Genomic DNA, 12,556 nt, shown 5'->3' with positions numbered 1-12,556 from the left:
AAAGTAAAGTGTTTAACTCTATGGCCACATCTAGTCAACCAGTTCTGCCCACTTCACTCCCTGTGGAAGCAGAACTGTAAAACTACTTATAGAGGCCCTGTTCTTCAGAAGGCAGCAACCCACTGCAATTTTGTAGATCTCATGAAACTGATTACCCATACTTAACAGGACTAGCCAAACGCTAAGTGTTCCAACCTCCTCTGCCCCAGTGGAGTGCTTATTTAGTACTGGAGGGAAGATGTGTAGGAGTAAACATTGTAGGTTATGTGATAAAGCATTTCAGATGTTAATGTTCGTTATGAATAACAGACATTTGTCAGAAGCGCAACAGTATGATACTATTGCATTTTGCTTTGCGGCTGGAGAAGTAATTGCAATTTTTTGCTATACACCACTACGCAAAAGAAATGCTTTATTTTCTCAAGATACCATTTTTCTATTAATTTGCCAATAGCTTGTAGATTTCAGCAGTTACTCAAATTTATATATATATATATATATATATATATATATATATATATATATATATATATATATATATATATATATATATATATATATATATATAAAATCTTTTTCAGCTGCTTTTCAATAGATTTTCTTGCCAGTTGGCCACATTGCCGTGAAATCTGAAACAGTTGCACAGTATCACCACTTGTTTCACATAAAAGTGACATTATTAATAATATCTTTAAAACTCTGAAGAACAGTGAGGCCTGCAAGAATTCTGGAGACTTGGCTTAATATATCTTATGTTTTGTTCCCGTTGCAACTAGCCTACTAGGAAAATATAAACGTATATTTCTTCACCAAGTGTGATATCTAGGTACGCAATAGACACCAGTTATGAAGTCATTTACAACTGCATAACTTTAATACGGTACTAAGCTGACCAATAGTTAGAAGTTATTTGTTAACGAAGAGTATTCATGAATGCATTCATGAATACTTTCATAAAGTACTTGTATTCGAAATTACAGTATTTCTTTGTATTCGTATTCGAATTTCTAAAAATCAGATGTATTCGTATTTCTAGAAATCTAAAGTATTTGTATTCGTATCTAGACATTCGAATTTTTAGTATTCGTCTTTGAATGCTAATCCCTTGTATTCACTGCATCCTTGCCTATTGGCGCTAACAGTATTGTCTGGCAAAGCGATTACAAGAACTACTGTAAAGGCATACAACAGTCACACTTGTTACTGGAGACAAACACTACCACAGCTATTCGTTCCACTAACGCTTTAAAGCAGAACACATTATGTAATTTTGTTTTTGCTATATCCTGGCAATTTTGTCCAGCTTATGTGATGCATTATGTAGTGCAAGAGGTAGATATGGCCTGTAATAACTTCACCACAACAAGTCTACCTGAAGTTGAGTTTTAATCGTTGGGTAGTATGAAGAACAACAGTTTGTCATCGTATTGAAGGGATTAAAAGAACTGACTTCATCAAGACACTGATGCAGAAAGACGTGAGGTGCGATCATTTCCGATGCAGTAAGAAAGAAGAAATGAATGGATATCGAGGAATTTCCCACAAAAGATTTGAGAAAGCGTTGAAGTTACCTTGGGGAAAAATGGCAGAACATGAAAAATTAAAACGGGTGAACACTGATGAAAAACGTGAGAGGGAAATTAAGAGAACATTAAATTGATGAATGTAAGAGGTGTGAGAAATGTTAATGTGACTGTGCCGGACGCTGAACAGTTGCATCCAACAATACAGTAGTTTTACACATCTGAGCATCACGCTAATAAAGCCAGATTACAACACTTTCTACCTGCATGTACACTATTAATTACAGGTAATTTAGAAGGACTACCCATAATACTTTTAATATAAGTTTTCAATATTGTAAACGAACTACTGACCGCGTCACGAACTTGCGCGAGCGTATTTGTAGGTTTGTAACATTTTGTTTCACTGTGAAAACCGCGAATTCTAGTGGAATTCCCACTGAGTATCACTCAGTTCAACCGTCCTAGCATTCATTCGATTGGGACGGTTTTCAGAACATTTTTCACTGTTTCATAAGTGATCATCCTTGCACGTGACATTAGCGTCTTCACTGAGTGATTTATTGTGAGAGTATATCGCTCACTTTCCATTGACCGTTGAAGCAAACACGGCCGGCCCTCACCCTCTTTCATAATTCGAACTTAGTCAGGCTTTGATCATCGTGAGAGCAGGTTCGTGCCCAGCGTGGAGCAGCGCCACCACAGCGAGTTCCTGAAATCTCCACCTAGACGGTGAATCGGCAAAGAGGTTTAGCATATTGCAGCGTCCGTCTTACGTATCGGCGCCCAGTCATTCCGCTTAGCCCCCTCTACTGACCAGTATTTCTTTTCGTTTTTCTTAGGTTTAAGTTTAGCTTTGGAGTTAGCAAGTGAGTGTACTTCCCTTGTTATTTTGAATTCATTTTGAGACTCATGTAACGTAAAATTAATTCAGTGTAATCAATAAATTTATAGTTCTTTTCTTTGAGCTTAATGTAATTAAAATAGTTTTATTTCTCCACATTAAGCTTATTTTAGTTGCCGCTCCTAGTTCACACAAACGCTTTACATTATTCATAACTGGTACTTAGGCCAGTCCTTTTGTATTAAGCTTAAATCCGTTGTGCCAGCCAGAAGTTGATGCACAGGCAAGAACTTGTTTATTACCATTAGTATTAGTTACTGATTGTCAGGGGTGGAGTCACTTTCTCGAAAGGCTACCAGTACTACAAACAGCACTCGTGAGTAATTAGTCTCTGCTGTATACTGTTGAGAAAGTTTATAAATTCTCATCCTTAGAGAATCGGCAAAGCCAGCATGAAGTAAAACTTACTGCTTGATTTCACAGTCAATTCTTTGCCGCTATTTTTCAAGCAAAACATATAACCTTTATTTAATTTTTAAATTCTCAAAACCCCGTGACATCTGGCGACCTCATTCCAGGATATTAACTCCTAGCTCTAAAGTTATTAACGAGATAATACTCACTCATACTTAGGTATTTATCATTAAAGTCTATAGGCACTATCTTACTGGTGATTATTGATTCATTTCTATTAATTTTACGTAATAGTTTTCACAGTCAGTTGTTTTTTTAATTTTCTTTCTTTACCATTTTAACAAGATAAAACTGGTCACCACTAACCTGTGCCTATATTCTTTATTCTTGATTATTCGCATTTCTCTGCAAAATAGCAGGCAGTTCTTAGTCTTTAGTTCACTCAGACTTAGTTAGCATCATGATTACTAATATCTATACAGGAAGCTAAAGATATGGGGCTTAGCGACCCTGAGAAAGTCAAAGAATATGTACTCTCTCGGTTTAGTTACAAGCAGCAACGTGAGAATGATGCTCGCGAAGAGCGTAGAATTCAATGCGAATACGAGCGAGAACAACACGAATACGAGCGAGAACACCGCGAACATGAGCGAGAACAGCGCGAAGAACGCGAGAGAGAACGTCAACACGAGCAAAAACAACGCGAATATGAGCAAAAACAATGCGAACTCGAGTTAGAACAATGCGAGAGAGAACGCCAACACGAGCGAGAACAACAAGAGAGAGAACGTGAATACGAGCTAGAAAAACGAGAGAGAGAGCGAGAACACGAATGTGCCGAGCACGAGGCACGTGAGAGACATGAACTTGAGATGTTGAAGCTCAAGCAAGACTCCTTGGCTTCAGACACATCTGTTGCAGCTAACCCAAGCTCCACGAGTGCTCTCCCTGCACATGTTCTGGCGACCGCACACATCAAGCTTCCTCCATACAAGCAAGGTGAGTGAATCGAGCCATTCATAGCTCGTTTCGAAGACATGGCTCAGATGTACCAGCTGGATGAGACAGCTAAGTGGCTCCAGTTTCTTAGCTTGTTTGAAGGCCCTGCTCTCGATTTTCTGAACAGAATTCGTGGAGACAGTCTCACGTATGAGATGATGAAGGCCGCACTCGTCAAAGCGTACGGTCTCACAGTTGAAGACAACAAGAGTCAGTTTATGAGGGCACGTTTACAAGAAAAAGAGACTGCTGTTCAGTTTCTTGATGGGCTTACTGCTTACTTAGATGAGTGGATGGAGAAAGATGAAACTCCTTCCACGCATGAAGGGATAATTGACCTTATGCTGCGCATGCAGCTAGAAAAGTCGTGGCCTGCTGAACTTATGGCTCAGCTTAAGATCTGCCAGGTAAGGGATGCCAGCCAAATGGTGGAGAAGGCTGATGCATTCTTCACTGCGTACAGGTATCAAACTCGAAAGCAGCACATCTGGAACAGGAAAGCTGACAAATCTGGGAAACCGTCTCGGACTGAACCCCAGCAACAAGGCCGTTCTCAGAATAATGGCCAAGGTCCAAACAAACCGCAGAAGAAGGACCAGGGGCAAAATACCCAGAAACCTGAGTGGAGGAGGTACGACAAGCACAACCCTAACGAGCAGCAGTACTGGTATTTCGAGCAGCAACAGGGCAAGGACAAACCACGTAACCCTCAGTCAGGACAATCGACTTTAGCGTACCAGAGGCAGGATGCAAATGCAGCCTTCATTCCACAACAAGCACACAGTGGTGCCAACCCCACCAGTACAGGTACTTCTCCACAGTTCACTGGTCCCCCAGCGACAGTGAACTCTCCATCTCAGGTGGTCAATGCTCCACCTCCTCAGATGGTGAGCATGACCCCTCAGGCATCTAGTTCTCAGGGCGCCACATTTGCTGCATTGTTCGTTCTGCAGTCTCAGACCCTTTCACCAGTAACACTGCCTTTCTTGTTCAGCCAGGGTTTGTGGGAGGTGTTTCTGTAAATGTCCTGAGAGATAATGGTTCCTCAGGTTGCTCCGTGAAGCAAAGTTTAGTTAGGCAGACGAGTACACGGGTAAGCAGATCCAAGTTAGACTTACTGATGGATCAGTGAGATTGTTCCCTGAGGCATGTATCCAGACGGCATCTCCTTTCTACACTGGCTTGACCGCCGCTGTTGTCATGCCAGAACCTTTGTTTGACTTCATTATCGGCAACATACCGGGCGTCAAAAACAGTTGTGCCGTAGATGTTGCTACTCAGACTTCGGCTGTTGCAGTTACACGAGCCATGGCCAAGGCTCCGAATCGTGTCACCCCGTTGACTGTCTCAACACCACAAGATCTGATTCGTAGGCAAGATGTTGTCCAAGAACAACAGTCTGACCCGACACTTGCCTCAGCGCATAAGAAGCTGGAGGGTAAAGTGATTAAGTATTCATGGGAAAGTCAAGCTAGGTTCCTTCGTAAGTGAGGATGGCTATGGCGTGAGTCACAAACACCCCAGGGCGAGGCTCGACTGCAGTTCGTCGTTCCCGCAAAGTATCGCCAAGCAGTGTTCGAATTAGGTCATTGTTCAGTGATGGGAGGTCACATGGGCCAAAAAAAACCTTCTGACCGCATCCATGCTGACTTTTTCTGGCCAGGAATGGGACAGGAAATAACAAGGCTTGTGCGTTCCTGTGATGTGTGTCAGTGTAGCACTGACCGGGTGACATTGGGGGGCCAATCTCTCCTAGGGCAAGTGATGGATCAAGGTATATCCTCACTATTGTTGATTTCAGCACATGGTGGCCTGAAGCCATGGCCCTTAAGAATATAGAGGCCGTCACTGTTGCTGAGGCATTGATTGAAGTGTTCTGTCGAGTAGGTATCCCCAGGGAGGTCTTAAGCGACCGGGGTTTGCAGTTCACCTCTGCAATGATGAACGAAGCATTCAGGTTGTTGTCCATCCGAGGCCTGCAAACTACGCCTTATCATCCCATGTGTAACGGGTTGTATGAGAGGTTCAATTGGATTCTCAAGAAGATGTTAAAGCACATGGCCGCCGAACAGCCAAAGGAATGGCCGCGGTTCATTGCTCCTCTTCTGTTTGCTTATTGAGAAGCCCCACAGCATTCCTTGAAGTTCTCACCTTTCGAACTGGTGTTTGGAAGGTCGGTCCGTGGACCACTTCAAGTCCTTCGCGAGTTCTGGGATGATGAAGAACCCGACCCTGAAGTCAAGACCACCTACACCTACGTCCTTGATCTAGCTGACCACCTCCAGTTGATGTGCGAGTTAGCTAAAAAAGAATTGATCAAGGCCCGCGAAGTTCAGAAAACCTATTACAATAAGAAGTCAAAACTTCGGAAGTTTAGTCCAGGCAATAAGTGCTTGGTGTTACTCCCCACTGCCCAGAACAAGTTGTTGGCACAGTGGAAGGGTCCATATGATGTAGTAGAATGCATTTCGGACCTCAACTACGTAATTCAGATGGGGAATCTTTGTAAAAGGTTCCACGTTAACATGTTGAAGGCTTATCATGAGTCAAACCCCGAGGAGACTGGCCTACAAGTAGCTGATGACAGTGACCAGCCAATGGAAGAAACCGGGGCAGCCGCGGTGATCCCATCTGATGACCATGATGACGAGCCCTTAACCGTTCAGTCCCGTCAGGAGGAGATTATCGGAGATGTTTTACTTAACACTGACTTGGCATTAGGTGACCAGAATGCCATAAGGTCACTGCTCTGTCAGTATGCTGATGTCTTCTCTGACCAACCTAGACTCGCAAAGGTTGATTGTCACAAACTTGAGTTGACCAGCAATACTTCCTTAAAGGTTAAGCCATATCCGATTCCCATGCGACTACTGGACGCAGTAGACAATGGGTATTATTGAAAAGTCCTCATCTCCTTACTGCAGTCCAATGGTAGTAGTCTGCAAGAAGGATGGCGGAGTCAGGATTTGTGGCGACTATAGGAGGCTAAATGCAATCACCAAAGTGGATGCTGAGCCAATGGGTGACCACATTGCCATCTTCTCCAAGCTGGCAGGGTCACGATATTTCACAAAGCTCGATTTGGCAAAGGGATTCTTTCAGATTCCCTTTCACCCCAAGAGCCGTCAGTTCACTGCCTTTGCTGCTCCTAGGGGGTTGTATCAGTATAAAGTCCTCCCATTTGGACTTACCAATTCCCCAGCAGTATTCAATCATGCCATGAGACAAGTGCTCCATGGTATTGTAGGAGTAGAAATTTTCGTTGACGATGTACTCGTTCATTCTGCCACATTGGAGGAGCACCTCAGACTCTTGGAAATTGTCTTCAGTAGACTCCAGAGTTTCAACATGACTGTGAAACCTAGCAAGTGTAAAATTGCTCACAGTGAGGTGGAGTTCCTTGGACATATTGTTGGCAACAACCACTGCAGGTGTCAGGGTGACAAGATCAGGAAGGTTAGAGAAGCCCCAAGACCCGTGACCAAGAAAGAGGTTAGGGCATTCCTTGGCCTAGTGGGGTATTATAGGAGTTTTATCCCCAACTTTGCTCTCATTGCCCAAACGTTGTACGAGGTGCTTTGGAAACATGCTCCAAACACCACTGAATGGGGAGAAGCTCAAGAGAGATCTTTTACCGCCCTTAAGAATATGCTGTGTAAGGAACCCATCTTGCAGTTGCCTGATTCCAACAAACCTTTCATACTGCGCACTGATACTTCACAAGATGGAGTAGGTGCCGTATTAATGCAAGAAGCAGAAGGTGGAATCTTCCCAGTGGCATACCACAGCAGTAAGCTAAAACCTGCCAAAAGGAATTACAGTACTGTTGAGAAGGAACTCTTGGCAGTGGTTGATAGTGTTAAGAAATATTACTATTATTTATATGGAGCAACATTCACTCTGGAAACTGATCATATGCCACTCACTACTGTAGTCTCAGCACGACTAAGACGGCTAAAGTAAGATTGACATGCTGGACACTGTATTTGCAGCAGTTTAACTTTGTTGTGAGACACATCAAGGGAAGTGACAACGTAGGCGCAGACCTGATATCTCGCCTGCTAACTGCTGACTAACACGGGCAACTGTTGTATGCTGGGTTCCGTAAGACAGGCGTCCTCAGAGATTTGAGCAATCCAAGGACCACCCTAGTTCCCAGTTAAAAGTGTACCAGTAAGGCCTGGCGTCTTGCCCGTTGGTCCCACAGGACACATTACATCCAGGACCTGTATATACATGTATACCGTAGGTTAAGGGGAAGGACAATCCGAGGCTGTGTACAAATTACCTTGTGGTGTCTCGAGCTGTGGGCGCCTCTGAGGATTCCCGGAGAAAGCACATTATCCACATGAGTGTTCACACCCATGGTGGGTGTTAAAATTTGACCTGCCCGAGACTGTGTAGGGATTCTCAGCTTCCTGTCATTAATCGTAAGTGCAGAGTTAGGTTAACTAGTAAACTGCCCGTTCTCAGAGATACAAGCAATCCAAGAACTGGCACGTTTCCTGGTTAATAATGTAGGTTTAACCAGTAAACCGCCCGTTCTGAGAGATTTGGGCAATTCAAGAACTGGCACGTTTCTTGGTTAATAATGTAGTTTAACCAGTAAACTACAAGGGTCTTGAGAGATTTGAGCAATCCAAAGACTATGTTTCCTGGTTAATAATGTATCCATTAATAGAATAATAGTGTACTTTTTGTAACATAAGTACTGATTGCTAGGCAGAGAGAGAGAAATGAGCTTTTGATGCTCCACCTTGATTGCTTTTGCAGGTGCAGCTGGTGGGTGCAGCATTGTCGTGGAGATCAGCTGATTGTCTCTGCTGCATGCTGCCGCCTCTTCTCCTCTGCCTCGTCGTCATTATTTACTATTGCATTACATAATTTTACGCGTAGGCACAGTTACATCACAACTGTCACACCTACACTGTGTATTACAGTACCCTCGCGTCCAACACGCATTAGTCCAGCACGATTCGAGTCCAGCACGGAGCGCAATTAATTAGTATTATTTAATACGATTTAATTACTGCAATACGAGTGTGTTAGCATAACACACACAGAGCTCCGAGAAGTGGGCGAAATCCGCAGAGTTCACTCTAGCACGATCACCCCCGGTCCAACACAGTCATACTGGACATTCCCATGATGATGATAGCCAATGAAAACTTCTGATCAAGTAGCCTTCCCCGCCCGCTATCTTGACGTGATCGTGATGCCGCCCAATTTAAAACGCTTCTGGTGTCACGTGATGTTTTGTTTAAATTTCTCCCGCCACAGCGCCACTCAGTCGCATAATTGCATTGGAAGGTGCTTTTTTTCTTGCTGCAATTTCTGCCCTTGTTACTGCATTTTACCCTGCTCACGATGCCTAGGAAGCCTTCTGAGAACCCCAAGAAGCGTCGGCACCTCCCTCAGGCCACCAAGCTAGAGAGCATCGAGAGGAAGAAGAAAGGGGAGAGGAAAGTTGACATTGCCAAGGCCTGCGACATGAATGAAGCCAACGTGATCATAATAAAAAACTAAGACAAGATCCTGGCAGCCGAAGGCTATCACACGGCACTTCATACCAGGTTTGCCGAGGATACGATGGTAAATCGGAACGGTAACGTGGTAAAATGCCGACGATTCCACGGGCATTTGGAATTCATCTGGATGGATTCCTGCTGAGGATACGACGGCCAAACAGTGTGACCAAAACCCAGGCGACTTGACAGAGAATGTATCGTACTACAGCATTGAACATTTAGCCTGACACTGAATACATATTAATATTTTAGAATAAATATCAATCGTTTTGAAACCCTTCTCATCGGCGTGCGTACCAGTTTATAAACAAAGTTGCTTCTCCTTATTTTCTAACGAGTCAGCGACAGCGATCACTTTCCACAGTCACAAGACGGGGCTCTGGCAACAGTGTGAGAAGCATGCACTTTGCCAAGGATTACAGTGCTAGGACAGGCAGAAGCAGGACCTTCCATGGCTGTGGACGAAGATAGTGATTCTGAGTGTGATTTTGAAGGATTTATGATGGAGGTTGAGGAGAAGCAACAGCCATTACCCGCTAGTGACGCCAGCAGCCATCCTCCAGGGACCCAGTAGGACTACCTACAGCCTTGGATACCACCTTCCATTCCCAGCAAGCCCACCAACACTATCCTAAAAGGTTAGTTATCATTCATAGCACAGTACCATTTATTATAATTACAATAGTACCAATATATGTATAGGTATATGGTACGTATTTAGGGTGACTTTTCCGTGGGTTGCTGACATAATTCATTTTCCCCCATAAGCTCTATTGTTAGTCCAACACGTTTTTGGTCCAACAGGTGACCCATGCATGACAATATTACCGTGCTGGACGCGAGGGTACTGTACATACATCAGGCTACATAACAATTAGTTGTTAATGTAAATGTAGTGAACTTTTCGCTCAGTTTGACCTGAGTACAGGATTTTTCACCATCGTCTCGGAGTTTTTTCCTCAAGCTTGCTTCTATTAACTTAAATACTAGGTTTTTACGTTCATGGGCGACTGTGATTTTCTCCTGTAGCAGGATAGTACACACACCGCAGTGTGAATCTTGTGTGACTGAGTTAGGATTTATGTATATATATAGATTTTTTTTTTTTTTTTGAAGAACAAATATTATTTTGATGGGGCGTAATGTCATGAACTTGCGCGAGCATATTTGTAGGTTCGTAACATTTTGTTTCAGTGTGAAAACCGCGAATTCTAGTGGAATTCCCATTGAGTATCACTCAGTTCAACTGTCCTAGCATTCACTCAGTTGGAACGGTTTTCAGAACATTTTTCACTGTTTCATAAGTGATCATCCTTGCGCGCAACATTAGTGCCTTCGCTGAGTGATTTAATGTGAGCATATATCACTCACTTTCTGTTGAACATTGGAACAAACACGGCCGGTCCTCGTCCTCTTTCATAATTCGAACTTAGTCAGGCTTTGATCATCGTGAGAGCAGGTTCGTTCCCAGCGTGGAGCAGCGCCACCACAGCGAGTTCCTGAAATCTCCACCTAGACGGTGAATTGGTGAAGAGGTTAAGCGTATTGCAGCGTCCATCCTATGTATTGGCACCCAGTCATTCCGCTTAGCCCCCTCTACTGACCAGTATTTCTTTTCGTTTTTCCTAGGTTTAAGTTTAGCTTTGGAGTTAGCAGGTGAGTGTACTTCCCTTGTTATTTTGAATTTATTTTGAGACTCATGTAACGTAAAATTAATTCAGTGTAATCAATAAATTTATAGTTCTTTTCTTTGAGCTTAAAGTAATTAAAATCGTGTTTTACTTCTCCACAGAAAGCTTATTTTAGTTGCCGCTCCTAGTTCGCACAAACACTTTACTTTATTCATATCTGGTACTTAGGCCAGTCCTTTTGTATTAAGCTTAAATCCGTTGTGCCAGCCAAGAGTTAATGCACCGGCAAGAACCTGTTTATTACTATTAGTATTAGTTATTCACTGTCAGGGGTGGAGTCACTTTCTCGAGAGGCTAACAGTACTACAAACAGCACTCGTGAGTAATTAGTCTCTGCTGTGAACTGTTGAGAAAGATTATAAAATCTCATCCTTAGAGAATCGGCGAAGTAAGCCGGCATAAAGTAAAAGTTACTGCTTGATTTCACAGTCAATTCTTTGCTTCTATTTTTCAAGCAAAACATATAACCTTTATTTAATTTTTAAATTCTCAAAACTCCGTGATAGACCGTAACTGTACAGTACAATGATTGAGAAATACATCTTGTGAGAATATATCGAGCGACGAAGTAAGAAGGCTGAAGAATATAGAGGGTGATACGTTCTTACACCCAATCCTCTCATCACTAGTATGGATTTCGTCAAGGGCGTCCCACTGGAGATCTTTTTACATTCCTTGCAAACTCGTTGTAACTGACCTTATGAGATTTTGTAAACTCTTGTCGATAACAGAGAACTTATTAACTGCCCTCTTCTTGCTTTAATCCTATTTGTGTGTTCTTATTAAATTTCCTCTCTAACTTATCTATCGCCGTTCATACTAAGAAGCTTTGGTGTCTGCAGGTAGATGAAGTGGATAAAGAAACAGAAAAGTACGTATGAGGTGTTTGTCCGAAACCCAACGAACCCACGATGACAGTCTGAGATGATATGAGTTTAAGTTTTCTTTAGTTGTCACCATTCGTCCGATTTAATAAACATGGTCACAGAAAATATGATCAAATATTTTGAGAAATATTGATAATGTGATAATTGTGTATTTGTTTTATAGTTAACACCATACTCTAAAACCTGTAGGAAAAGCAAAACAAACACAAGCACAGAAAAAAAAAAAAAGTAACACTCACCAAACCATTGACACTGGGGTGGACCTCCTAAGCCACGACTATTGTGTTCTGGTTCCTGATTTATTCCTCGAAGAAAGGGCTATGAAGTATAGGTATGTACATCACACATCATTCCCAACATTACAGTACTCACCACTTCAGTATAACAAATGGTACGGGTCTTCCTTGACACATGACCCTTCACCCTAAACCTCTTCATTTCAACACATCCCACACCTTCACCACCACTAAGCTTCCCTGCGGATTCTCTCTCTTAAGATTAATGCTTGTTGAGAAAAGAATTAAAGATCTCACTGTCACCAATCCTTATGTGAGTGTGTACTACTGTATATCGGTCAGCCAGCATACGCCTGACATGAGCAAACAGCTTTACTATGCATGTTCCAGCTAAGATGTGGAAACAGCAACACATACTTGGTGGTCATATTTTA

This window comes from Coenobita brevimanus, chromosome 23, assembly GCF_032717465.1.
Source record: "Coenobita brevimanus isolate Jiangsu-jjx chromosome 23, ASM3271746v2, whole genome shotgun sequence".
NCBI lineage: Eukaryota > Metazoa > Arthropoda > Malacostraca > Decapoda > Coenobitidae > Coenobita > Coenobita brevimanus.
The sequence above is the reverse complement of the archived record's forward strand: the minus strand, read 5'-3'. Positions refer to the sequence as shown.